Raw genomic sequence first — 6,417 nt, forward strand, 5'->3', positions numbered from 1 at the left:
AGGTCTGTTGTCTCACACACATAGCGGTAAAGCCTCAACCACCAACCAAAATATGTACACATATAACAGATAAACATACAACCATCCAATAAACTATTCGATAGATCTACAGATCACTACATCATAGCATCATCCTATCTACCATGATACCTATCTAACAAATCACTACAACACGATAACATACTACTCCCTCCGTCCCAAAATTATAGTCCATCTTTCCTTTTTGGTTTGTCCCAAAATAATAGTCCACTTCTAAAAATAAATAATATTTTTACCAAAATACCCCCTCATTATTACTTAACCAACTAATCATTTAATGGAGCATTAAATGCAAAGTAAGGACAAAACGGTCATTTTATTGAATAAAGTTAGTGGTAATTAATGTTGCCTTAATCTGTGTGTTTTTTGTCTGTGGACACTAATTTTGGGACGGAGGGAGTATTACATAACAGGATATCTAATCCAATGGGCCGACCTTGGTGCCTTCGACCCGCAAGTATAGTGAGGAAAACTCACATCTCGATTTGATCAATAGCTGATGAGGTCCCGACTCCCAATATCAGCTCTAACCGTCACCTATCCATACAAATGACCAATTCTCAAACACAATCCAAAATAACCAAAATACCCTTTGGTCAAACTTGGTCAAAATCATATAAAAGTCAAAATTCCAAAAAGTCAATCGAGTCAACCCAGTTGAGTATGCCAAGCGTACTTAGCTGTACGCCCAACGTATGCATTGGTTGACCAGGAACGGGCTTGTTGACCACATACATGCAACGTACGCCTTGTACGCCCAGCGTACGCAGCTGGCTGCCAACCCAACTCAGTAAGAGCTTAATCTTTAAGCTCTTAAGCCCATTTTCCATATCCAAGCCCAAAATGATGTTTGGATGGATAAAGTTTCCAACTTTATTCATAACAAGGTCACAAACTTTCAAGATCTAAACTTTATGCATTTAAAGTGACCAAAAGCTCATAACACTCAAAACTAGCTAGATCTAACAATATCATCATCAAGATTCAAACTTTTTACCTCTAGAAGAAAGATCAAGGAGAACAAAGTCTGGATCTACAAGCTCCAATGCAACCAACACTTCTTCCATGAGTTCCTTCTTATCTAATTTGCACCAAGATCACTCTAAATCACTTAAAAACACCTTCTTTTTGCTCACAAGGCTCAATCTAGAGTTAGGGTTTCAAGAGAGGGTGTTGGAGAGGTGGAGGCTGAGAATGGAGTAGGTTTAGGGAAGTCAAGGAGCTTAATTAGGGCTCAAACCACAAAAATAGGGTTTGGGCACTAATCGCGTACGCCTAGCGTACTCAGGCATACTCGGTAAGCCCGGTGTACTCAAATTACACCCAACGTACACGGATGACCCAAAAATCGTCCTAACTTCAAATGACCATAACTTCTTGGTTCCAACTTCGTTTTCGACATTCTTTATATCCACGGAAAGTTATTGAAGAGCTCTACAATATTATCTAAATATCTTAGACTAAAAACTGCTCGAACAAAAATCTACATTTCACGCAAAAACCCAACCTATGACTTTTCCCTTTCTACCCTTCGGCCCAAAACACAATTAAATGGTAAAATCTCTTAACTAACAATACCTCCTTCCACAAGGACTAAACTTTAATAAAATAAAATATGAATATAATCTAGGTGGATTTGACATTATTCTAATCATTTTGGCTCAAAACATTGACTAATTAATTCCAACACCGATGCAGTCTTTCCGGTCCAGTTATCTGTTCGCATAATTAACACCAATTTTTTCCCGATAAAATATAATAACATAGACCCGACAAACGGGTTTGTGTCAGGTCGGGTTCACGTCGGTTCGGGTCGAGACAAGACAAACCTATGAAACCTGTCAAACTCAGACGAAGTAAAAAATAAATAAATAAATAACTTTACTAAAAAAAAACTGAGTTTCCTTTTTAAATCAAGTATTTTAGGTTTAATAAAGTTTGTAACTTGAACTTGCGAAAGGCAACCTACAAAAAAATGAACCACCAAGCAAGATCTCTTCCTTTAGTCTCGAATTGCCTTTTTATAGAAGAGATTTGACTCTCATCTTCCCTTCTACCAGCGATGTGAGATGAAATGAGATTTCTTCATCCTATATGCCTTTAAATTTCCACAATTTACAACATATGTTCTTATGATTTTAATTAATTTATTTTTGTTTATTTTTCTTGTCGTATTGGGCAAAACAACTACTAAATTCACCAAAACAATTAGTAGTTTTAAAAAAAACAATTAGTTTCATAAACCTAAAATATCAATAGTTACTTGTTTCATTGTAGGGTTTGGAAAGAGCCTCAAAAACGGTTTTCTTAAAAGTTCGAGCCTCAAAATCAAATTTCTTGGAAGAAGTATTGTGAAAATCAAATTGCTTAGTCGCTTTCCAGTGAGTTTTTGCCTGGTTCATAAGGCTGTCAAATCGGGCAGTCGTGTCGTGTTTTTGTCTGGAACGACACGACACGACAAAGTTTTGTATAACACAAACACGACACGATGTCGTGTATTTTTTCATTAACACGAAAATTCGAACCAATTAAAACACGACAAAGATAATATTACATAACTAGAGCTAGGTTCATTTGTTTAAACTAATTATTGTGTTATTGTATGCATAAATGTGGACCAATCATTTCAAAAACTTAAATAAGGATATATAATCTTACCTATTAATTAATTTTTTTAATTAAATAAAAATTTAATTAATCCCTAAAATATTGGATTGCTTTCCTTTAAATCCCTTGAAACCGTTACTGCTTCTTTATCACCGATCCATCCCTACTTTTTCAACCTAACCGATGCCGATGATTGAAGAAGATAAGAGGCTGGAGCTTGCCCGTTCGCCGACCAACACCATCAGCCACTACCGAGCCACCATCGTCATCGAACTCACCAGAATTTGCAGGTCAATAAGCGAAAGTCAGGGGAAATCGGTTTCGCTCTGTAACACTTTCGTTCATGTTCAAGCTTTATATTCTGCTTTCGTTTGTTGATTATGATTTGCACTTGGAATCAAATTCGCACAAGCCACTTTCGTTCGGAGATCAGTCACACACTTAGAACGATGTGTAATCTTTAGAATCACAGTTCTTGACTCGATTTTGAAATCGCATTAACCCTAAACGAAGGCTCGCTTATAATTGAATGTGTAATTGATTTGGAATCGGGAGGTAAAACAGAAATCGATCGTATCAGCGTTCAGCGATTTCGAATATTACTAACTTGGGATTGAATGCTGCAACTAAAATCATTTAGAAGCAAAAATCGGTATTATCGTTCACTGTTCGAGCATCAGAGGATAGAAAATTGGTTTGTGTATTGCAAGCTTCATTGGAAGTCGAAATCATATCTTCAAAATCCGGATCAATCACGATCGGAATTGAATTTAGAACATACATCGGGTTTAATGGATGTCAATCAGAATTCATGATAGATGTGAAGTGGTTCAATTTTGACTTTTCCTAAGTCAAACGGGGTATTCTTGTGTTCCAACTTCAAGGTTGGGATTCCAGTGCTTTTGGAAGATGGTATTCAGATGCTTGTTTATGCTGGGGAATATGATTTTATTTGTAATTGGTTAGGTAAGATATGAATTCCAATTCTGTTGGAATGGAATCACGAATTCCAATTATGTTGGAATCACAGAAGTTGATGCTTGAAGAACGGACCACATTATTCTTTTAGAATGTATTACTCGTTGTTAGATTTTGATGTTTTCTTTTAGAATGGAATCACGAATTCCAATTCTGTTTTCTCCAAGAAGTTTTTAAAGTTATTTTTAAACTGATGGTTCAAAACTATTGTTTGTCTTCAAAATATTCATTCATTCAAAACATATATTTTGTCAGAATAGATAATCTGACATTCTCATAGAATATCATTCTAACAGAATTATCTTAGAATTATAATCTAATTAATTAAAAAAATGAAAATTCAAAATTAAGAAAATCAAATATATCTGAAAATTCGAAACTTTTTATTAATTAAACTTGTGTTTCCTAATTAGTAACTTTTTGGTAAATTAAGAAAGTGAATGTTACCTATTTATGCATACAATAACACAATAATCACTTTCTTAATTTACCAAAAATGATTGGCCCACATTTATGCATACAATAACACAATAATTAATTTGAATAGAATAACCTAAGCCTACATAACTATTACTTTATTTCATTCATACTTAAGGATATATAACACGACAAACACGAAAAACACGGCAACTACATGCTTAATTGTGTCAATTTATGAACACGGACACGACACGACACGACATCGTGTTTTTTAATCTTGACACAAACACGAATTCGATTTTTGATTTCGTCCCGATTTCGTTTCGTTTCATGTATTTTTGTCGTGTCGTGTCATAAATTGACACCCCTACTGGTTCACCAACAACCAACAACCAACAACGATTCTTCTTTTCTTTTTTTTTCCCCGATCGGTGTGTATACTCACACTCATTTTGGGTTTTGTGAGTTTGGACTATTATTTGTTTAGATAAAAGTTTCGTGTGTCTATATATATATATATATATATATATATATATATATATATATATATATATATATATATATATATATATATATATAAAGTTTTGGGCTAATAGTTATTGCACCATGTTCTTTTCTTTTTAGACTTATAAACTAGTAGGTGCACGTATTTGTTTTTTGTGGTAGCACCTTGATACAAAAATAAATAAATAAATAAATAAATAATAAATATTACACTTTGGAGCCTAAATCGAGTAGTGGCCCGGGAACCCCTAGATCCGCCGATGATTGTATTGGATGCTTAGAGATAAGAGAGACAACATAGAGACTAACTGCATTAAAGATATGTCGAGACTCAGTCCCAATGTTAATCGCAATGATGTCTTATTGGAAAATGAAGATTACTGTTTGACGTGTCATAGTTAAATGATAAGCTGATTTTTTTCAAGTTTTTTTAAATTGTCATGTTTGGCAAATCAAAAAATAACTTAAAAGCTAACTTATAAGTTAGTTTTTTAAAAAGCTACCTATGCTAGTTTTTCGGGAGATTTAAAAAACAAAATTAAATATACCCTTAGTTACCTAAAAATTTAATATTTTTCTAAATGACTTTTTTTGTTATTTTATATCTTTCAACTAACTTATCAGCTAATTTTTAATAAACATAATTTTTTATTAGTTAGTTCTTCCACTACCAACAATTACACTGAAACATAACTAAAACATAGCTCTGTTTTATGATTTTGTTCGTGACTCTTGCCTCATGGAGTCATGCTATTGCTAAATGTTGGCTGCCCTGAAGCTTGAGAGGAACAACAAAGTGGGCTCTATTTATTTTCCAACTTCAGCTATAGGCTTTAATTTAGTTTCTATTTTTAGCCCAGAATACCACCTAGACTCCCAACTCTCTTGTTGCCTGACCCAAATTTGTTGGTGGCTTCCATACTAAAAAGCAATCATTTGATCCACAAAAACACACCCACAAAAAAAAAAAAAAAAAAAAGAATCATATCGTGATGTAGTTATTGTGTATCCATTGTTGATTGTGTTCATTTTGGTGTGAATTCAATTTGAAATCCTATCATCATATTCATTAATCATCGAATTTTGGCATCTTGTACTTGTCTCATCTAAAGTAGAAAGAAATGGTCCCAAAAAAACTCGTCTAGTCGTTGTATTAAATTATGGTAATATGTTTCTATATATATATTTTTTCTAAGTTGCTCTTATAAAGTTAAAGAATCCATATTGAATTTGCTATATGTTTCAAATTGTTTACTAATACTTCAAGAGTTCAAGTTGCAAAATCACGCTTTAAACAACCTTCGAAAGTTTATTTAAAATCCTAAATTTTTGGAAATTGAACAAGTTAAATTACAATATGATATCGAAAAGTGTAAGAAGAAAAAAAAACAAACTTCTCCTTAAAGTTGGTACATATGTAGTTTTCCTTCTAGAAACATGAAACATTTGTGTTCATATCAATGGATCATACTTTTGAAATTTTTTATATTTCAATTTCTATCAAAATCAATTCGAAATTGAATTTCTTGTTTGCTTACTGTAACACCATTAAAATACATGGCTAACCATTTTTAAACCATGAGGATTTATCTTATCTGCAACTACTAAGGTGTTGTTTGTTTTTCGGCTGTAAATTTTCTTGGTCTCTTCTGTCTGCGCCGCGCAGACAACGCGTAGATATTAGGCTTCACAGATTGTTTTTTTTTTAAGATTGCAGACCTAAAAAGTTATGCGCATCATCTTCTTGATGCAGATGTGGACTAGAGTATTCAAACCTCTTCACACATCTTTTAGCCTAAAAAACACATATATCTTTGTTTTTTTAACAATTTGGAAAAAAAAAGTTACTATACTTCAAGAAAAAAATTC

The sequence above is a fragment of the Lactuca virosa genome, chromosome 5 (genome assembly GCF_052849685.1).
Source record: "Lactuca virosa cultivar CGN04683 chromosome 5, Lactuca_virosa_CGN04683_v6, whole genome shotgun sequence".
Lineage (NCBI taxonomy): Eukaryota > Viridiplantae > Streptophyta > Magnoliopsida > Asterales > Asteraceae > Lactuca > Lactuca virosa.